Source organism: Thunnus albacares, chromosome 8 (assembly GCF_914725855.1).
Source record: "Thunnus albacares chromosome 8, fThuAlb1.1, whole genome shotgun sequence".
Lineage (NCBI taxonomy): Eukaryota > Metazoa > Chordata > Actinopteri > Scombriformes > Scombridae > Thunnus > Thunnus albacares.
In genome coordinates, this window is record NC_058113.1 from 31873078 (window position 1) to 31896453 (window position 23376).

The 23376-nt window shown below is 44.5% G+C and overlaps 1 long non-coding RNA gene across 1 annotated transcript; it reads left to right on the top strand.

Annotated features, from left to right (window-relative positions):
- Nucleotides 1–1166: 1166 nt before the first annotated feature.
- On the top strand, nt 1167–17315 carry LOC122988224. The gene is made up of 5 exons (XR_006404737.1): nt 1167–1492; nt 3355–3404; nt 6877–7147; nt 12157–12436; nt 15753–17315. It is a non-coding gene; the product is annotated as an uncharacterized LOC122988224 (long non-coding RNA).
- The last annotated feature ends 6061 nt before the right edge of the window (nt 17316–23376 follow it).

The following is a 23376-nucleotide window of genomic DNA, read 5'->3' on the forward strand; positions in this document are numbered from 1 at the left end:
TGCAGCCGATGGAAGAAGAGAGAAGGGGTGATGTGGGGGAGGAGGAGGAGGAGGAGGAGGAGGAGGAAGAGGAGGAGGAGGAGGAGAGGGGTGGGGGTGTTGGATGGTGCACCCAGGCTATTGTGCCCGGTCCTTAGCCCATTAGCCACCACCAACCACTCCGCTTTCCCAAGAAGAGCTCGAGGCCTGCCTGCCTGCCTGCCTGCCTGCCCGGACTCGGTAACCAGGCATCGGTTAGGGCGGGCGGTGAGGAGGGGAGGAGAGAAACAGTAGCCGTATTTAGAGTTTGATCTCCAGGAAAGCGTCCAAAATTTGGAGAGAAAGAAAAGGGGAGCCCGGGACATTGGTAGGCAGAGAGAGCCCCCGACAACAAACCGGGGGCTGACAAAGTTGTCTCTTTGGCAGTCGCGCCTCCTATTGAACCAGTAATTTATTCAAAGGAGATTTTTATCCCCGCGATCTGATTATTATGATAATCAAGTGACCCAGACCCCCTTTCTTGGCTCTTGTCTGCGGGCTCTGGGCTCGGCGGTGACAGTAAAAGCTGATTTGCACGGTCTTCACCCCCTGGTCACATTCCTGGACTCCTCTGTATCAAAGACGCAGACAATGAGAATAGTGGATGTGCGCACTTGATCCAGGCGCATGAGCGGAGGCCGCAGTCTCCGCCGGGGGCTTTGTGTCAAACGAATACTAGTAGCCAGACAAGATTACACGAAACTTTTATAATCCCACATGGGCCAAAACGGGGCTCCAAACGACACACTTGATGTGTGAAACTCCCGAATAGACCCACAATAGAGGCAGCAGAGAGGATGCTGTAAGTGTGGAGGCGCTTATGGTGTCCATTTATGCGTAATTAGAGAATTAATTATGAATCTGGCTATAAGGTTTCATCCTATATGAGGATGGGTGACAATATTTGGTTGGTTGTGTTTGGTTTTGTCTCAAATCTTAAATCAAATGAAGAAATCCAACATTATTAGTTTCTATTAGTTAGATTCTGATCCATCAGGGCAGAGAACTTCCATGCTAATTCACGACCACGTCTGCTTTCATTTTTTTTTTTTTTTTTTTTTTTTTTTTGGGAGGGTGGAGACAAAAACAGACCTGCATCGTGTCATAAAGGGGAGGGCCTTGGTGGCGGTATATGTTGTTAGAGCAGGCATGTTTTAAGTTCATATTGCATCTGACGCGAGGAATGGCGAGTGCGAGGGACGGCGCGAGGGGCAGCAGCAGCAGCAGCAGCAGCAGCAGCAGCAGGGGGGGAGGCGAGAGCCACCTTCGCGGGAAATAATGGGGATGATAATAAAACAGGGGGAAAACCCATTCGAGGGAAGCTGAATGGATGGAGCCAGAGACACGTCACGGCCAGCCGCAGCCATGAAGACCGTGCGGTCCAGCCTCCGGCAGCTCAGTTGGTCTCCATCTCCCGAGCTGCTCGCTTCTCGGTTTTGGAGCTCGGACGCTGCAGCGACTCGCAGGCGACGGCGTAAGTATGAAATATAATCTGTGTTTTCTTCAAAAAGGGGAGGGGGGAGAAAGGAGAAAGCAGGTGCGGAATACCGGTTTTTAAAAAAAAAAAAAAAAAACGAAAGGAAAGCGTGTTTGCATCCGCGCCGTGCATATACGTCGCCAACCTGCACATATATAACGGAGCAGGATGCGTGGATGTGGCAACGACAGGCGAATATAGGCGATGAGTGTTTGAGCAGCAGGTCCTCAGCTCTAAATTGAATAGCATTTTTATATTTATGTGTCTTTTTCTGTCTTGATGCACTGAGCAGTGTGGAGTAGGAGGTGATATTTCCTTCAGAATGGCAGCTGTTGGGGAGCGAATAGGAGATGGAAACATATTGCTCAGCACTAAATATGCACATCTTGTCTTTTATTTAATGTTGTATTTTCAAACTGCATACAGGGCTCTAGAGATCAAATGACTTCTAGTTAATTCATGATTACATGGAGTATGGAATAGTGCCCAGGTCCAGTGAAAGGTCACAGATGAACAAGCAGAAACAAACCTGCTGCTAAATGATGAAATATATCAGTGAAAGAGCAACTTGTAATTATACGTGGTTTGGCGCTGCTTTGAGGGGAGAACTCCTGTTTTTTTTTCCACAGCATCATGACGCATTGTGCACAGGCTTTATATGCGCCATTCACAGCCACAAAGGCCAAAAGGCGCTTCCAGCCCTGATTTCATTTCTCATACACACACCTCCAGGCACTTAGCAGGGTCACTTCTACAGCTCTGCTGGCTGTGGCAGCGGGAGCGACAGAGAGTCAGGCAACATATGGCACCAAAACCCGCTCAATCTGACACAATCAGGGTCTGGGGACAAAAAGAGAAAACCTTTTTTTTTTTTCTTTCCCTTTTTTTTCTCAAATTAAGCCCTTGCAGGACTCTCTGTATGCGGCCATGTGGCTCAGATATGAGGATTGCCAGCAGACAGGCCTGCAATGCATGCATAATAAGACAAAGTGGTGGCGTTCACACCCATAGTTGTCGGATAAAGGGATCACAAGGCCAAATATCCAGTCCACACGTGTGCGCAGAGTACGAGGCCTGTGCCGAGAACACGTGTGCGCCCCCGGACACACCGGGGGGAGAAAACAGGAGCTGTGGAGCTCTGAGGAGGGTTTAAAGCAAAAAAAAAAATAAATAAAAAAAAACTAGGATTATGCAACGTTTCACATGATGAACATGAGAGTATTAATGTGTATGCACGCAGTGGTCAATGCATGAGGAGAGACAGGAAAAACACCAAAAAACATCTTCATCTTACAACTGGACATTTGATTCAGGAAAAAATTGAAGTTAGACAATTTTAGAGGTTTTCTTATTTATTTCTTAATTTATTCATTGAACTAGTTGCACCACACACACACATACACTAACACACACACACACTAACACACTAACACACACACACACACACACACACACACACATACAGTTGTGTGTATCACTGCAGTGTGGAGTTTTGCTAAAACCCACCAACTGTATTCCTTTACGTTCAGACATAAAGACGTCAGGTTGTGTGTTATCTTATGGTTTTACATGATTATTATAACAATGCTTGAGTTCAGCACAATAACAGCAGTGATGTGCAGTAAGAACAGACGCGCTGCTGAGGCATCACACGGTCTGAAGTCTGCACCTTTTCACGCCCATCATCGTTGTCTTTTTAAAAAAAAAAAAAAAAATCTTTTGCTTGCGGAAGGAAAAAAAAAGCAGTTTGTTGATTGTCTCTTTACTGTTTGAACGAAGGCTACAGTTTGTATAATTTGGCTCCTCCGTGCTGTGTAGTCCATTTTTTTAAGAATAAAATGATCGTCTCTTTTTTCCAGGGATCCCTGGAGAGACATTCAGCGGCCTCACAGCACATGGCTCACTGTAGGTAATACTGGCTACCAGCTCTCACTGCCACTCACATCACACACAGGCTTCCTAGGTTGGATATTTGAGGAGGTTTGAGGGAATTATATATTTTATATTTGAGGAAATAGGATATGAGATGGTGTAGTCAGTGTAACATGAAGTTATACTAACATACAAATACAGTTTTAAGGTAGAATATTAATTACGATAAGAAAAAAGTTAAAGTTTTAACACAGATATGATGAAAACAGCCACAAGCCAACATTATGTCATAGCAAAAATTATGCTTTTATTTTGTCAAATTCATACAATATCAGAGATGCTAAACAGCTATAGATTTATCACATACAGGTGCGCGTGGAAATTTAACTGATTTATCCAAAAACGTAATTTCAATCAATCTCACATTCTACATTCAGACACTTTTGAACACTGTGTGTGTTTCTATTTGACAGAAACTCACAGTCACAGTCTGCCAACAGGCCACCTTCATGTTCCATTCACATTCTGGAACAAAAATACACGGATCCACCTTTAAATATCACTTTAACACGTGCTTTATGTGGTGCGTAAAACTCGTGCGTAGCCTTTGTTGAAACAGAATGTAGCATTTAATCTGAAAATTCAACTTGTGTTATAAAATGGCGTATAAAGAAATGCCTTTTTACCCCCCCTCCGGATTTTACCACGTGGTTTTAATCAGATGATAACCAACGAGATTTCATAATAGGAATCAATTTCTTGGTAATCAGCTCTGCACCTTCGCATAAATTATTTCCAATTAGAGGCGCCGGATTTGTTGACGTCATGCAAGTCTTGTCCAATGGCACAGCCTGATGAGGTTTGTTTAAATGGGGGAGAGAAAGAACCTGAAGCTCGACTGATACCTGAATTGTGTTTTTTTGGGGGGGAGTTGTCTGAGTCCAGATGAGCTTAAGAAAAGAGGCCGAACTGACTGACACACTGCGGTTTACACACACACATACACACACACACACACACACACACACACACACACACACACACACACACACACACACACACACACACAGTTTTTGGTGTAAACTTCTGCAGAAAAGAGACACTTTAAAATCTATTCAAGCGTCTTTCTCTGAACTCACGGCGTCAATAATTTCCTGGTCGAAATGCATCATAGAAGGCGAACATTGTGAGGATAAAAACCCAGAGGGCAACTATTGGAATTGTATTAATTTATTAGAATTATATAACAGCAACACAGTCACGAACAAGCCAGTGTTAATGAAGGGAGCATTAATGATAATGGGGAAAGAAGTGCAATCTGCATGTAATTATCTTTCTCTTTATCCAGCTTGGAAATTGTGAAAAAAAAAAAAAAAATCAGATCTAAAAAAACGAGGCATAAAGTTCACATCACAGGCGGCAGCGATTACAAATGTTAATGTTAGTGTTGCATCATTCTAACGCAAAATATTATTATGATGAATTACTGGAGTTCAAACAGCGAAATCAAACCCCGAAATAACAGCAAATTTAATTATATGATTTTTTTTCAAACAGGCATTTAGTACATTTAAACATTTTTTAAGATTTTCAAAAAATATTTTTGAATTTTCAAAATTTTGCAGGTTATTATTGTATATAAGTACTGTAAAATATAATAATATAATAATAATAATACAATCTGACCATTATGTAATTTTTAATATTAGAACAGGTGGAAAATTGTGTCTTTTAATATTTTATATTTTACAAAAAATATAAATTAACTACATGTAAATCTGACTGAGCAGTAAACATGTTAACATATTTTACATGTATGACTGCAGCTGTGTGTGTGTGTGTGTGTGTGTGTGTGTGTGTGTGTGATTGCATGCATTTATGTGTGTGTGTGTGTGTGTTTGTGCATTTATACTAAAGGTCGTCTGTTAGTCTGAAATTATCTGCAATTATGCATCTAAACACATTCACACTCTGTAAAGGTACATATGTGTGTGTGTGTGATCCGGTGCAGCAGCATTCTGGGAGCTGAGGCATGTTTCTGCTCTTTAAGGGCCTCGCTTTGTCCTTGTGGATTGAAACAAAGCACCTTGACGAACCTCCGTGTTATGATGACAGCCTTCTGAACGGCAACAAAACATCTTTTTTTTTTTTTTTTTTAGAAATATACACAGATTCAGACAGTAGAAGAAGAAGACCAGCTGTTTATTGTAACCTGGAGGTAGAACAATGCCAGTGGGATTTGTTGTTTGCTAACAGGGATGTAGCCATCTCTGCTAACGCCTGCAATGTTGCCAGTCAAGCCGTGCAGGAGTGTTCAGGTTTGGGTGTGTGAGAGTGTGATGGAGGGCGAGAATATTCTCTGCCTCACTCTCTCTCTCTCTTTCTCTCTCTCTCTCTCTCAATATCTCTCCATCTCTCTCGCCTTTCAGTCAGTAGAGCTTTACTTGGTGTTGGTGGGGGAGGAGCCTGCCACAACAGGGATCTGGGCACACAGAGCAGCTTTAATTAGATGGGGCCTCGTGCCATGTGCCACCACGGCATGTGTGAGAGGGAGAGTGTGTGTGTGTGTGTGTGTGTGTGTGCTACAGCATTGTCTATACTCACAAATGTGAAGATGTGTTTCGTTTGGCTTTATTTTTGCATGTTTTTTGTGGACGTTTTTGAGTGTGAAATGATGCGAGCTGTGCTTCACGTTCAGATGAGGCTGAGTGTATTTATACTACATCACTGTTAGTGTATGTTAGTGTATATGTTAGAGCATTTTTTTCTTTATATGTGTGTATATATACATCTTAAACCCCTCTATCTTGGCTTTGACGCCAACCTCGAGCACTGGCCAACTGCTCTGGCATCAGATAATGTAAATGAAGATAAACCAGTTTCTTTTGTAGTGAAACAGCCAGCATCTTCTTTTAATTTAAAAATGCATTTGGGCCATGGCGGGGGGTGGCGTTAGAAGCCATCACCCTCCTATGGAGCCAGTCAGCGGGTGAGGCGGGTGCACCATAGGGATGGGCGCCAGGCCGGAGAAGGGAAGGTTGGCGGCAAAGCCGGTTTGGACTGGTTTGACAAGTTGCGTACATTTTTTTTTTTTAAATTGGTGCTTGCTGATTGTCTGACTTTGGGGACTTTCGATATAGAGACATTACCTGCAGGCCAATCAAAGCTTTCAGTGTGCAAAGGGAGGTCTCCGATTGGCCGAGGCGGTTCGAGGGGGGGGTGAGGGGCCACTTGGTGATGTCACAAAATGAAGGGTCAGGACATTTAAGGGCCACTGTAGGTTGAGTGAGGAAAAAAAGGCCCCAAGCTAGAAGAGTAACGTCTTTGTTCGGAGTTGGTGTTAACTGCCGTTAGGTTTTTTCTTTAGTTAGACATTCAAACTTTGCTCATTTTTGACATAAATTCAAACTTTTTCCCAAGTTAGTCTCTAATCCTTCAAATTATGCACAAATCAACGAGATGGAGACATATAATCATGTTTTATTAACAACTTTTTCCTTTGCTTATAGGCCAGAGTCTGGCCCATGTTACTCCGCCTGCGGCTTGAGAGGATGGGTAGCCTTAGGGGTTGGTTGTTATCTTTGGTTATCTAGCTGTATGAGTGATGTACATTCTTCATAAAGCTAGATAACCGAAAGTAACAAGAATCCCATTACACTCCTGAAAAGGCATCAAGACCCCAAAATGCGCCTCCCCACAAAACTCTGCCACAAGAACAGCAAGATGACAGAAGAAAATGGACAACGTTTAAAAAGGACATGGGAACAGAATGCAGCAAAGGTAAGGTGCATGATTTTGATCTGTTCTATAGATTTATTGATTATATGTGTGAATGCGTGTGTGTGTGTGTGTGAGCAAATCCCAGATCACAAGGCCTTTACCTAAACCTAACTTTACTGCGAGGCTATTGTCTATACTTGGTGATTCGATTTATTTAGATCGTTGGTAGACATGTAGAAATAAACGGGACATTGCTGAACATGTTCCTTATTGCTCCCTGCAGCCAGTGGCAGTGATCCATAACAGTACGGTTTGTGCAACAGGATCACTTTTAATCTAATAAGCCCCATGATCCTTGAGTGTTGGGCTGCATGCAGGGGCTTAGCTTTTAGTATCACATGGCTGGGAGTGACGGCCTTGCTGGAAAAGACCCGGACTGATTCACCAAATCCAGTGGACTTTGACAAGTCGTTTAACAAGTCGGTGTTGGCTAATCAGTTTGCTAGCCAGCTTGGTCAATGCTCTATTCATTATGGCTACATGAATTTCAGCTTTACTGCTTGCATCTTTGGCATCAAGAGAACATGCAATATGTAAAGAATGTGGGCCTTTCATATCATAGGAGCTGCATACGGTGCTATGAATTATACATATGTTCCGACTTGGATGGGATTGTGCGAGTTAAGAATGCTCCCTCCAAGTTAATCCGGGCTCCCAACGCCCCGCCGGCATCTAAGCGAACAGACAAGAATTTGTTTGAGGCCAGTTTTGTTAAGTTAGCCGTTGTTGATTTTTTTTCTCCTTCCCACCTACTCCTTTCTCCCTCTTGCATGAAAAGATGTTTGATTTGGGGTCCTGGCCGTTGTTTGATTTGACGTGACAGTTGGCTTGGTTGTGAATGGGCCGTGGCAAAGCCTCCATTGCATGAGGTGCTACCATGTGGAAAGGCCTGATGGGATCTCACTGAATGCCGCTGTGTGTGCGCGCAAGGCTTCGAGGGGGGAGTGGTCCAGGGGCAATCAAGCAGAAAGTGCCCCCAGTGACGAGATCCATGAGCGAGGGAAGGAGAACAATCTCAGCCTTTAGGTTCTTTGCCCGGGCTCATGGTGAGGAGTAATTGGTCAATCAGATCTCCAACCTCAAGGCCTCTGATGGCTGATTGAAGGTGTGATTTCTTTTCTGCCCATCAAAGCTAGAGGGTAACTCCTGCTGAGAGAGGCCACTAAGGATTGTTCCCAAGGTCTCAAGGCTTTGGAGCTACATGGCTAGCGGTGAACTCCAATTGTAATACATATTCCACATGGCGCTTTGCTGTCTCAACACGGCTCGGCTAAAGCATCAACCTCGAGTTCGGATATATTCAGCCTGACATGGTACAAATTCTAAACAGTTGTGCAGGGCCGAAGTGAAATTCCCTAAAAGCTTGTGTGGCAACCTCACCTCACAGTGTCAATCTCTTCAAGCCCTGCAGCTGTGCCTGCCTGCCTGCCTGCCTGCTGCATTGCAGGTGCTGAGTGTGACATTTGAGCTTTGGGCTCAGAGAGTAAGAGAGAGGAACGAGGGCCTTGACAGGAAGTGACAGCCGGAGATGTCACCTTCTGGGATGGCAAAGTAATACCTGGTGTCCTCTTTATTGTGTTGCTATTGCCACTGTTGATGTTTTTTTTTATTATAGTGTAGACTTATGAACAGGGCATGGGTTCGATCTCTTATTGTAAATGATAGATTGTGATAGAGTCTAATTGCGCGGATGCATTTTTGCATTTAGAAATTTAACAGATTAGGAAAAGCGCAAAGCAGACAGACAGCAGCGTAACGATGGGTCGTCTCCTCTTCCTCTCCCTTTTTGTGTCAGTTACAGTGTTGAGGCTAAATGGGAACTGAAGTCTTCGACAGATTGTGTTTATACCCTAAGCAGTGCCCTGGGAGACACATGTCATGGTGCAAATGCTTTGTGCTGGCTCTGTGTGTGGCACAGTTATATCACTAACACTTCACACTGGGGACCCCAGAGTAGAGACTGTCTTAGCTTCTGCCTGCCTGAAAATGGCACGGAGATGGGAGAGTTCCTAAAAACCACCTTAGGGCCTTTTCTCTCTCTCTCTCTCTCTCTCTCTCTCTTTCTCTGTGTCCCATGGCAGTATCTGAAATAGAGTGCAGAGAGAAAGGGTGGAGGAGGAAAGAAGGCAGGGAGAGGAAAGAGGAGGAGGAGGAGGAGGAGGAGGAGGAGGAGGGTGGGTTTGTCTTAGCTTTCATGCACTAGGCAAGCAGATTTAGACTCCAAGTGTCAAATAGAAAAACAGCCATTGTGGTCAGGTCCTACTTGCCCCCCCACCAGTAGACTTTACAGTCAATAGAGCTAGTCCACTTGTCACTGAGGGACAATGCCCCCCTTTGCCTCCCTTTCAGCCCTGGCGGGTCCGAGCAGCCAGACAGTTTTCTGAATAAGACCCAGTGATTCTTGCCCCCTTTTCTCTGCCTCTCTTTCTCTTGACGGAACACACCAACAGGGTTTGGAAAATGGCTTCGCTGTTGGGCCGGAGCAGAAGGCCAGACCCTGTTATTTTCTACAACATTGGCATTCTCTCCACCCCTTCACGCTCACAGAGAAATGAATGTATCTTAGGCAGTTGCAAAAGTCAATGGGCCTCCCCAGACAAAGGAGATTAAGTTTGGCAACTTAGCAGTAACAGGTGTACTTTGACTGTGCTCGGACCACATGGGGGGTGACTGCGGTTGTCTGACCCGTTGCTCTGTTTGCCTCCCTGTTGGTTTTGACTTCTGCGGAGATAAAGATGAAACCCGCTTTGTGTTCTCGGACGTCGAGAACGCGTCAGCCCTCGTCGACTTAGAAGTTTTAGTCGGGAGTGTGTTCGGCCCAGCTGTCCAGCGCCGTTCTCTTATCATTTTTCGCTGCTTTTGAAAACGTAGCTCAGTTTTGCCACATTTCTCCAGTGATTTGCCAAAGTTTTCTTCCAAAGGGATTCTGCAGATAATTTTAGATCTCGAGCTGTGCTCACCCAAGGGAGCGAGTTAAGGGTAAACAATGCGGGCACACAGAGGAAGAAAGAAATATCAGAGTGCGGCACAGCACTGAAGCATGAATACATTTTCACATTTAGAATGGAGACAGTGATGTTTTAAGAGGGAAAATATCTTTCAAAGAGAATGAGTGAAGCCTTTTCTATCCATACCTTCAGTATTTTCAACCACAATAAATCAAGCCATTCAGCAGCAGTACAAACAGAAACACTCTCAGAGCCAGAGCAAAACAGTACATGCATTTGTTTGTTTCAGTCGTTAATAAAGCTTTTACCGAGAGCCTCTGTCCTCAGAAAAAGCCCATTCTGGTGAAATGACTTGGCAAAGCATTGATGAAGGGTCTGTTCAGACTGAAGCTGCTCCCACTGCCATTGTCTAGCTCTCTCTCACACACCTACGAGTCCAGAGTAAGCACACAATTTCATTGTTGCGTGAGCTGTTAATATCAGAGGCTTCACAATAGAGCCCATTCGCCATATTTGCATAAGGCACTTTTCCAACAAGGACCCGGAGAGGGCTTGAAAGCTGGCCCACTCCAGTGCCAATGGCAAAAAAATGTCAAGTGCCAATTAGGAGAGGTTTGCCACCATTCAGCGGTACCCCACCCCTGTAGTCCTTCCCCTCCCTGCTTACCCACCCCAACTCTCTCACACTCCAAGTCACCCCTGTTTTTACCACCTTATTCCAATTTCAGACATAGCCTTCCCCTACTGACACCCAGAGACAAAAGCTTGCTCCCTCCTCTGCTGGCTAATGGAGGATCCTTTCTGCTGGGCTCCAAGTATTAGCAAAATCAGACAGCGTGCTCCCTTCACCGATTAGTCAGCTTTCTTTGTTGATATCTTTGAATAGAGGGGTTCAGGAACTATGCGGCTAAACCTGTGAGATAGAGACTCCACCTGCTAGTGAATATTGAACTTAGCAAGCTGGCTACATTGTGCTACTTTGGTTGTAGACTCTCAGGTTTGCATGGGCAGGTGTGAGTAATTGAGGGAATGATTTCGGTAAAGACAGACGCTGATTTCAAGCAATTAAAAATAAATCCTTTCATCTTATATCTACAGTGGTCCATCTGTGTTAGTGCTAATAGCATTTAGCCCCCTAATAACTTGCTGTAAGCTAGTCCTACTTATTATTTTTGCACTGATGCACATACAAACACAGAAGATTCTTTGATGAGAAAAGCTGCAGTCAGAGACTGTTTAAATTGAGAGCGCAGACGTTGAGTCAGCTGTTGAGGCTAAAAGAAATGCATAATAACACTACAGTTGGATTTACCATAGCTACGTCATATCCAAGTTAGCTTAACTGGTGAGTGTCAAAAATGCTGAACAGCTGTTTATAATTTCCCCGGTGCTGAAAATGCAGCATTATTCCCACTAACGCTTAACCAAAGCTGTCAAATGCAAAGTACGTGGTGACAGGAATGTAGAACGTCATCAGTGTCCTTAGATTTAAGTCAAATTCTGTTTACATTGGGGAAAAACCTTTGCTACAAAAGGCAGATACATCAAATGAACAAAAAAAAATACATTCAAGGATGCAGCAAATTATAAAAAAAAAAAAAAAAATGTTGTAGACACAATAAAAAAGGTAATCGTGTTTGCCCAATTGGGCTACTGTTGTTTTCCACAGAGCATTTACCTAACTTACCGCCTCCTGCCACTCAAAAGGATTTTTCTCTTGTCCCTTTTTCTCTTTCATTCTTTCATTCAATCTCTGTGTCGAGTTTTTTTTTTTCTTTCCCACCCTTGATTCTCAGATGGTTGGATCTGATTTGCATGCATTTGCATAATGAAAGTCATTTGCATGCTCAGGGGCAGACTGTACCATGAGAACAGACATGAAAAGGTGTGTGTGTGTGTGTGTGCATGTGTGTGTGTATACATGCGTTCATGTGTGTGTGTGTGTGCATGGCTTGCATTCGTATGCTTCCGTGAACTATACATGTGCGTTTTGATGGATAAACCACGTTCTGAAAATTTTTCCTCTTGCCCTCTGATTTCCCCTCCCCGCTTTCTGTGCAGGCTACCACTACCACCACACCACTGAAGGAAAGCTGGCAAAAGGAGACTGAAAAACAGAGAAGAAGGAGGAGGAGGGGTTGCTGTTGATTCTGCCCTCCCTCTCTTCTCGCCCTCCTCTGCATCGCCTCTCCCCTCCTCCTCCTCCTCCTCCTCCTCCTCCTCCTCCTCCGCTCCATCCTCACCAGACTGCCCCTTTTTCCTGTACAGCGAGACGCAGCCCGCGCCACCATCTTAGAGCAACGCTGGCATGAAATGGAAGTGGGAAGACCAGTCAGTGCAGGTAACACACCAAACCCACTGCGCCCGCCATGTCGCATCTCTCTCCACCGGCGCCGCCTCGACCCTCCATCCTCTCCTCTTCCACCTCCCCGTGCCCGCGCTCCCCTTCTCCGGCAGGCTGTAGCCTCCGTTTTAATCACCTCGGATGCGTTTGTTAATTGCTAGATTCACGAGCTGATGGGAGATGGGGGTGAGCTGATGTGGGCGGGGCGTGTTTTGTATGTGTGTTCACATTAAATCACTCTGCTCTCAATGCCTCTCTCTCTCTCTCTCAGGAGGCTTTCAGTGGGCATCTGTCCTCCGAAGCGCCATGTTTTCTTTCCCGTTTGGGAATTCTCGTGCCATCCTCCAATACGTGCCCCGACATGGCGGCGGCTGCCATTTTGGAGAAACGATGCAAACCGTGCCTCCTGGACAATACAGAGGCACAATTCATAACTCCAGATAGTTCAGCACTCTAGGATTCGTATACACGGATAAAAAAAATGTGGTAGAGGGCTTTTAAATTGTGATTATTTTGCAATTGTTATGTAACAGAATATATAAATAGAAAGATTCTAAACACTCTTAAATGAAGTCAGAAGAAATGTCAAGTTGGGCACATCTGTGGAGAGGAAAGTGATGATATCCGTGAACCGCTATTCACATTCTCATACAGGGACATTGCAGCATATAACCACTAACCACAAAGCAGGAGAGACACAGACAGAGAGAGAGTGAAATAATAGAGAAGAGACGGTGAAGAAGTGAGAAAGTGGGACCTTGAGAGGCAGAGTCTCAGTGCTGGAAAGCCTCTCTTTGTGCAAGTGGCAGTCGTGTTGGAGGGCAGTCGGTGCTCAGACAAGTTGAGTATTGTTCTCCCTGAGCGAGCTCGTTGTAGCGCAGCATTATTCCAGCCAGGGAGCTCCAAACTTTGAAAACCGCTTAAACCAAAACACCAATTAGCGTCGGCTGGGCTTGATTAAGTAAGGCAGCCGGTAAACAATGCGCACCATTGTCCCTGCAAGACCTGCCTTTGTTTGTGTCTGTGGTGTGGAGGTCAGAGAGACAATGCTAATGCTAACTTACAGTAGGGTGCTACTCCATGGAGCTAATAGAGAGGCTGCTAATACCCCCTGTTGGGTGGAGGTGAGAAGAGAAATAGAGACTGTTGCAAAACACAGGAAAGCATCACATCACTGAAGGTCTCAAGACTTTCCCACTTTATGAGAGAAACTCAGAAAATCAATTTCAATCAAAGTTTGAAAAGTTTTTAACTTCAGCTAAAACTTCATCTTTTCATTTTAACACTGATTGCCAGCATTTACAAAGACTAAACCTTTCACTGATACAAACTCTCAAATGAGGTCATGCCAAGCTTTTCTGAATTAAAAATTTTTTGACGACGCAGGCTTTAACGGCGGAGGCGTCGCTTGGCTTTCCTGAGAAGTGCTGTGGTAACTGTGTCAAACCCAAAGCGCACTAATCACGGCCAGGCCTCCTTTAACAGGTGGTAGATTGAGCAAAGGGGGCTGGAGCCGTTCTCAATTTACTGTGTAAATTATGCAGAGCCCAAAACAATGCAAACAGTAGACAGTGGAGTGGCTGGCGTTGGCTAATGAGATGATGAGAAGCCTGGGAGGGCTGGGAGCTAGTCGAGGTGAGGGGGTGGGCACGGCCGGCAGCTTGTGTCTGGATCTGTGTATTCGTGTGTGTGTGTGTCTTCGTGCGAGTGTGTGTGTGTGTGTGTGAGGGTCTAGAGGAGCTTTGGCAGGGGAGCAGACACTGTCCCGTCTGTGCAAACCCCACCGTCAGCACCCCTCCTGCCCAGACTGAGTGCTGCAGAAGGAGGGGAGGGTTAGCAGGCAGCTGGGGCACCCTGCCCCCATTGCTCTGGCGAGAGCACCAGCCTTGGGAACCTCTGTGGCAGGGGTCCCCCCCAACACTGGCACGTAGGGGCCCCCCAAAAGTCTGGCTGCAACCCCCCATCACTACCATCCCCTCCTCCCTCTTGTCTCCCCAACCACCACCACCACCACCACCCCTCCCACCCTAATGTGAGGCTGGGGGCCTGGGAAGGACTTCAAGTTCACGGCCAGACCTCCTATTGAGCTGACAGCCTGACTGTTTGCTCAATTCGGCTCCCTATTCAGAGCCGTGCTGGAGGGGGGAGTGTTGAGAAAGGGCTGGAGGATGGGGAGGGGGTGGGGGGGTGTGTTTCTAGATGGGACACCGTAGCACTGTGATAGCTATTCATTCAGCAGGGGGAGACAAGTAAAGAGCGAGGGAGAGAGTGAAGAGGGATGCGGGGTTGAGACGGGGTGCATAAATAAAAAAAGTGAGGAATCCAGGCTCAAAGTTTGCTTTGAGCAGTGTGCGCCTCTCTCACACTCTTTTAGACTCTTAATTACCGGCGCCTTCCACTTTTCTCTCTCCCTTTCTCTAAGTACACCCCTCTCCTCCTCCCCAACACACACACACACACACACACACACACACTCCTGAACAGACACACACACAAAATCGCAATCATTCTCATCATCCTCTCTATCCCCTGGTTTTATTAGGCCACATGCTGGGGCTGTAAATTTACCATTAACAAGCTTATTCACTGTAGTCCTCTCAACAAAACAAGACCATGATGCCAATAACTCAAAGCGACACCAATACCCGAAACTGCCTTTTATGCCACCAACCTCCGCTGTTAGCCACTCCCTCCCTCCCCTCCATCCATCCCTCCCTCCCTCCCTCCCCCGAGCCGAATGCAACCGCTCTGAACAGCGGCGCAATGCTAAATGCCAAAGCTAACGTGACGCTTGCTAATAGCTCAGGTGATGCAAATCAGCACGATGGTTGTTGATTTCTGCAGCTAAGCTGGACGGCTGCATTATAGGTTCACTCTGCACTCGGTGACCCACTGTAATATTTTACTGTAAGTTGCTTGTCTGAGCTGCTTGAAAATGGAACAAAAAAAAAAAGGGGGTCTGATAGTCCTCTGAAGTCCAATTCAGCCTAGCTTAGGGTGTGTCACATGCTTCCTCTTTGTATTAGCAGCTCGTAGCGTACCAGTCTCCTGTTAAGGCCTTTCAACTTCAGCCTCAATCCCTTCAGCTAGAGCTGTGCTTACCTCGGCCAGATTTAGGACACACAATAAATACTCCCAATAAGTTATTCTTCATGTTTAAAGAACAAAGACTTCTTTTGATACTCCTAAATTGGCATTCAGGGTCCACTGTCTTCAAATAATTGTTTTGACATTCACATGATTGGCCTCACTGTGTATTTCGACTGTCTCGGAGGAATGGAAGCTGTATCTTAATGTCATCTTTCTCTCGCAGGTGAATGTTGTCGAGGAACGACCGGAGCACACAATGGAGAGACAGCGGTGTACTCCTTTCTACGGTGGCTGTTTGTCGCCTCTCAGCCTGGAGTAAACAAGGAGGATGGCGTTGATGTCTGCGTGGTGACTCCTGCGGTGATTTTGGAACATTGCCCTCGCTCCTCTCTCCTCTCTTCGATGCTGCTGTGTTTATTTGACCCGACAGTCAAGCTGGACCGGTTTGCGAACGCCCGGCGTTTTAGCCGAGCAACATTACGGTGGACTGTGACTGTGGGAAACAAGGCTCGGAAAGAAGATCAGCAGCTGGAAATGTGGACAAACGGGTCCATAATTCTGCTTCTGCTCTTGAGTGTGTGGCCTTTTGTAATTATATATATTCTCATATACAGTATATTTGACAATATTTCTTAGACATGAAGAATTATAATGTATCTTCACTAGAATAGGCCCCACTTGAGGTAGGTTATATTTGATCAGTTGTAGCCCACGTTTTTGTTCGATTTCTTGTTTTCGTTATAGTTGCTAGGACTCAAAGACACGTGAATGTGAGACCCACGGCAGCAGTGAATAATACTGCACTGCGATTGGACAGCTCCATGTGTCGGCTGACACAATGGCGAAGGAGTGAGCTGTCGTCTTTATACTCTATGCAACTGTTTAATCTATTTTTTTTTGTTGTTGTTGTTCTTTTTTTTTTTTTTTGAGCCCCTTTCATCATTACTGTGGATTTTTTTTTTTTTTTGGGCTACCAGTTTATAGACATTCCCCTCAGACAACATGAAGAGAAATGGTTTTTTTTGAGGAGCCAGCGTTCCTGTTGTTAATATACTGAAAGAGAGAAATTACAGTCAAGAGTGTGTGTGTGAGAGTGTGTGACAGATGACAGAATAAAGATTAGTTTCATCAGTGGATGTATTGAATCTCACATTTGCAGCCCTTTGCAGACTTTGATTTGACTGTGCAGCCATGAGCCACAGTTCTTGAGTAAATGTGGACTCACACATTTAATATTCCTGATGGCAAGAAGTGTGTTTGATCAGCAAGGAAGTAGCTGAGCAGGGCTCATGGGCTGCGTGTATACACACACACACACAACACGTCATACTATTAAAAACCCTTACCAGCAGGCTTTGAGACGCAGCAGTTTGGTTCATGGCGGTTACCTGCTTCGCTGTAATGATACATCTTTGGGTGAGACATGACAAATACATTGGCTTCAAACGCTGCCTTAATTTCCTGTCCTTGACATTAACACACACACGCACACACACACACACACACACACCCAAATGCAATAAAGCAAGTACTATCTCAGCCTAATTCATTCTATATTAATTTTCGGGAAGTGGCAAATTTTTTATTACGATTGATAATCTATGCAAATCTTTTAAATATTACTTTAAACAATCTATGTCTATGCAGTGCTTTTGCAATTGATTCAAGGGAGACTATCTTGGCCTAATTTAGAAAATGTATTCTTTTGATAATCATGCACAACCCAGTGCTCAAGACAATTACTTATCTGCCTGGATAAGCTTGAAATTATGTTTTTAATCTCCAGTAAAAAAAAAAAAAAAAAAAAAAAAAAAAAAAAAAGCCACTCTTATGATATCAGTCCAGAGGCATGAAAACCATGAATTGTGGTCTAAAATAATTAAATTGGTTGCACTAAGTCTCTTTTTTTCCTTAAATGCAGATCAAACATATCTATTCAGCTCTGCCCTCCTGTAGCTTATTGTTTTATATAAGCACCAATGTTTATATTATGCAATCTAATCGCTGTGAATGAGTGTTCACCATATGTGCCTTTGTATGGAAAACTGTGTTGGAATAGTAATAAAGGTTTACATTGAAAACAATGAAAAAAAAAAGGCTATCGTGCACGTTTTTGTCCATTTTTTTGTCGTATGTCATCAGTTAGCTGGTTCATCTAGTGATTGATGTGGAAGTTCAGCAGCCATGTTTGCTGCTGGAGTGTCGTTGAGCAAATCACTGAGCTCGGTCACTATTCTGTAAACCAGTAGTGATGTAAAACAGTGAAATACATCAATGTAAATATCTGTCTAATGGAGACAGGAGGTAGATTGAAGTTTATGAAAGAAAAAAAAAAAAAGTAGCTGGCAGCCTTCCTTAAACGTTTTGCTTTTACGTGGCAGTCGCACCTACAGAGAAATAAACTGCAATTCACTTCCAACATAACGTTACAGCCAAATGAAAAGATTATCACGATTCCCTTGAGATAAAACAATTTTCACAAACACCATCATGGGATGTGGGTTTATTTTCTGTAGCGTTTGGCACCGTTCTACGAGGGATAAAGACGAGGAATCGATGCAAAGACGCTCTCTCTGTAGTAACCAGAGAAAAAACCCCTGACCTCATTGTTGTCGTATATAGATGAGTAATATGCATCTACACACATGCCATTAACCTACTGCTATTCCGAATTTGGGGTAAAACAAAGAGCACAGTAGCACTTTCATCCTGGATTATAAGGATCTGCATGCGGCAGCGATGTTGCGCGGGCCACCGTGTGCTGTGCAGAACACACTTCCCCTGCGTGATTTGCTGTCTGACACCACATATGGCAAACGCGCCCACACCGACATATGGGCCCCTCACAATTCATTAGCATTGTCATGTAAAAGAGGGTAATCCCACTGTAAAACAAATGAAATGTAACCCTTTACAGTACAGGTTGATCACGAGGCTCTTTTCATTCATTCCCCCCCCCTCTTTTATGAAGTCTCGTGTAATTCAATGAAAGAGGGTTTTTAAAGCAGCTCCAACGCACCCCCTTGGGTGTCTGCATCCTCGGTGTGTAGCAGCAGTGGCTTTACAAGCCGCACTCCTCTTGTTTACAGCTGCTCTGCGCATTGAAATGAGCCGTAGTACACATAAACAGCAGCTCCATGCAAATATTACAGTGCCCTTATTAACCAGGGCAGGCTGCAATTACATTATGTCCCAGGCGTTAACATCCAGAGAGCGAGCGCCAGTCCTCTGTGACAATTCCCCTCGCCCTCAGTGTTTCTTGGCGGCGTTATGGCCCTCATAATCTGATTCACAGTTTTTGTCATGCTGCCAAGAGGCAAGTTGCATTAGCCAAGCACTATAGGCCTTAATGAACTGAGTGTCAATGTTAAGCACACTAGAGCAAGCCAGAGTGACGGCGTACAACCGGGCTGTCATTTGCAGCCATGTTGGATCACGGTCTAAGTTATAGCTGCTGTTCGAGGTTTGTCAGGTCTCTCTGGTGAAAAAAAAAAGAAAAGCAAACCTCCACCCTCCGTTATGCTTGATGTGTCGAGCATCCTGAACGACAGAAAGTCTCGTGTGTGAGGAGCTGCTCTTAAAGAGTTAGGGTGTGGTTTCCTCTTGATATAAAAAGCACAAAATGGCTGCTCGCTACATGCAATCGTGACACTGAAGGAATCAGATTCCAAGATGGCGTCGCAATCACATTAACGTCGTTTAGATCGGATCGGATCATTAAAAACTGGAAAGGCCGCTCTTCTAGCCACAACATTTTGATGGACAAGTACACAAGAGCCGGTGTTGGGAGAGGGGGGGGGGGGGGGCGGGGGTGGCGGTCCAAAATGGGAAATGGCGGGTTTTGGTGCACGTCCAAGGTCTAGGAACTCGGGTGCTGCTCCTTTCACAAGTTCCTCAGAATCGTCATTGGTATGCAGGAATGCATCCCTAGGAGGCCATTCTGTGTGATTTTGGAGGGAAACGTGCTTGCGACCGGTCGCTAGGACAGAGGATGTGTGTGTGTGTGTCTTTGGATCCGACCGTGGTCAGTGCCAAGAAAAAATGGGCGTCCGTCCAGATCTGTCCACCTTTGTAAGCTGCCTCCCAGTGTTGCAGCCCAGCAGCTCTGTTCACTGAGCAAAGACAAAATGGCTTCAGATGCTATGAAGGGTACGTTGTCCTGTGACACATTACAATAATAATAAATGTAGATAATGATTAAAGACGTGTGTTTGTTTGTTTGCGGTGAGCTCGATTGTCTTGGGTGAAGATTATCAAGGATTTCAGATGCTCAACGTTTGCGGTGACGGCACTGACGGAGTGACGCATTTTAGTCTCTTGTACACATAACAGACACAAGTTGTGGTTTTTCACGCTCATACATGATCCTATTTTGAAGCTGTTGTATTTGAAAAATAGCCAGAATCATCGTCATGGCCTTTCTACAAACCAAGATACTTGGGTCTGATATTCTGACTGTGTAGTCTCTTGTGATTGGGTTTCTTGCTGCAGGTGAAACCACCACACAAGGTGCGTTTGACTGGTTTTATCTGGAAAATGTTGCTGCTTTCGTTCCCAGGAAAGAAGATATCTAGAAATCTTACGAAGGCCCAAAGAACCTTAAATTTGACGAAAATTGACACGATTCAGCCAAATAAGCTTTGATTTAGTTATTTGCAAGTCAAAAGTCCTACAAGTTAAAACTGAGCTAAATGTGGTTGAAAAGTAAAAGTTTTTTGGGTTATAAGTTACAGTAAAGTATATTTAGCCAAGTCCTGTTTTAGGCTACTTTATACTTCTACTCAACAACATTTCATTGACAAATATTCTACTCTTCACTCCACTACATGCATCTGAAAACTGTAGTTACTCTGCAGATTAAAGATTTTAAGTATAAAACATGTGATCATTTTATGAAATATGTAGCATCGTTATAGATTAAACTCCCCAACAGTTGTAAAAGTAGGTAAAAATAACTCCTCAACCAGCTAACACTACTGTAAAAATGCTGTTTAAATATTAATGCATCAAATAATGTAATATATAATGATATAACATTGACATTTTCCATTCTTCATGAGTACTTTTGATACTGATAGTGTTATAATAATACTTTTACTTAAGTACATTTTTGAATGGAGGGCTTTTACTTGGTAATAAAGTATTTTTACATGATGTTATTAGCACTTTTAGTTAAGTGAAAGGTCTCAGTACTTCTTCCCCCGCTGCTCTCAACATCATTTAAATATTTCAACATATATTAAGACCTGCTTCACATTAAAATATATTAATTGAAATGCTGCTAAAGGAGTGAATATGTGTAACATAGACGTATAAAAAACCCTTTTCAACCTCTTGACCAAATCAGTGCTTACTGGGCACATGACACCCACATGGAAACCTGCCAAAATATTTCTTGTGCAGTTGCATGTGAGCTTATACTAAACTAGAAAAGACCGATTAATTCACATCTCACATGTCCTAAATGTAAGCTTTATAGGAAAATGTTAATCCTGCTTTTTTTTTTTTTTTTTTTTTTACCATGACAGCCCTGTACTTTCCAGTTTATCTACTGGATTTGATAACCAAAACGTCTGCGCTGCATAATGTAAGTCAAAACCTGAGACAGACGACGGAAGGGTTCACCTGACAACTATGATATTTCAAACTCAATTTTCGTCACTTGCGCAGGTAGTTTCAGTAACAGCACTCTAACACCCTCAAGTAATTTCTTGCAGCTTATGTATTTATATAACGAAGGAGAAATACTCGAGCAGGAGAGGTTAGCAAAACTTGCAGCTCAGGCCCTGATGAGTTAGACGTCCGGATCACTGAGGATGCTTTTCTTGAAGGAGAGGAGAGCTCTGTTGTGGAATGTCAAGTAGTTTGGCCGGGGCGGGTGACTGAAGCGGGAAGTGATTTGACTAATGTTTTCCCTTTCATAGCACTCCTCTCCCTCCGTCCTCCCCAACCGCCAAAAACCTCCCCAAGAAAACTTTACGGTGATGTCATTCATATGCAAAACAGGCGTGCTTTCAGTGGCTGAATGTGTGTGCATGCGTCTGTGAGCGAGTGTGTGTGCATGTGTTGCTTGACTGGCTGATTCCATTACTTGAAGGACCATTACACTTGCCTGTCAACAGCCAAAAGACCTGAGAAAAATTAGCAGATTAAATCACTCGGATCCTATCCTCCTCCTCCTCCTCTTCCTCCTCTCCCCCCTGCAAGCATCCGAGGCTTGTTGTTCACGCCGCGGAGGTGTTTTGACAAAATCAAAAATGTAATGCATCTCCTTTGAAAGTCACATCAGTATTTGATCAGTGACAGGTCCTAATTTTGGCGAGAAATCTCTCAAAAAAAATGACAAAAAAATAAAAATAATGATAATGGTGCAAGACACAATCAGGGCAGAGCTCCTGGGAAAGTGAGTCGCTACGAGGCAAAATCCTATAAACAGGGGCAACCGTGGAGACTGAAGCTAAATGTGGTTTTACAGTCTTGTAAAATCAAATAACACTGCGACATTTGGGGTTCCAGTACACGTTTATTGATGCAGTTGGGTGAGAGTTCAAATGTCGGGGAGGGTGAAACACATTCATGATCGGTTTGTGCTTTTTCAGTGGATTCCTAAGAAAAAAAAACATCAATTCTGCGACTGTTTTTAATCATCAAAGTCACTCCACGAACATAAATCCTCGTCATAATCTTGCAACGGACTCCAGAGGTTGCACCTAGTTTTACTTATCATGGGATGACAGGAATCCAGCAGAGCTTCTCCGCTCAAAAACAAAGGAATAAATCCAAGATCCCAGAATGTGGGAATGAAGCCCCCTCGGGTCAGATTAACATTCTGGGAAAAACAAAATTCCCCACTGGGGCGTTTGCCACAGACCAGATGGGTGTACCCCAGAAATCAGCCACACAGGGGGAAGTGGCTGAAGAAGAAGAAGAAGAGGAGGCTTGGCCCCTGGGGGAAGATGGAGGAGAGAGAGAGTGTTGGAAGAGGAGGAGGTTTGTGAGAGAGAGAGAGAGAGGGGGCGCGAAGAGTTAATGCCGACAGCTCAACAAAGGCCGCCACCGCCGCCGAGGGCAGAGAGGAGCACGGGAAAAGAGCTAAGGTCAAGGGGACCTCTGGGGGGTTCAAGTTCAAGGCGACTGTCAGTGTCTGCGTTTTAACTGCCGCGCCACACCCTCCAAGTACTTATACTTCCATTTGCAACAACAACAACCGCCGCACCCACCCCCCCCCCCCCCCACATCTCCGTTTACTCCCCAACATTAAATCTGAGGCTTACACACAAAACTGGCCGTTGTCTCACTGTTTGGTATCAAGGCCACATAGAGGCAAAAAGGTAAAAGCAACACAGAGGAGGGTTGGGATTCGTCTGGGCGGCTCTTCATGGTAATGTGTGAGATTTTGAACTTGTGACGGCCTCCGCAAGAGAGAGAGAGAGAGAGAGAGAGAGAGAGAGAGAGAGAGAGCCTGTTGTGGGGGGGTTTGTGTGTGTGTTCGGTGGCTGTGGGTGGTATTGTGGTTGAAGGACAGGAAATGTTCAGTGACTTGCATGAAATGTGTTTTTATTCAGCGGTTTCAGACTCTTCAGAGATCTGGGTCTGTCTGGAGTTTCGAAGGTTTGCGGCGTTTTCAGACATCAAATCGAGACAGGCTGAGAAAAGAGATGTGAAAAAAAAAAAAAGTCCTTTTCTGACTCAGAAGAGAGTTTTTTTTCTGATAAAATACTGTTCAGTGTGCGTTTGAACCCTGTATCATACAGTTTTTCCCCTAAGTAGCAAGTCTGACAGCATCTCATATGTATAGACGACGAAGCCAAAGTGAAACCAGAAGTAAGAAAACCTTTAAATTCCTG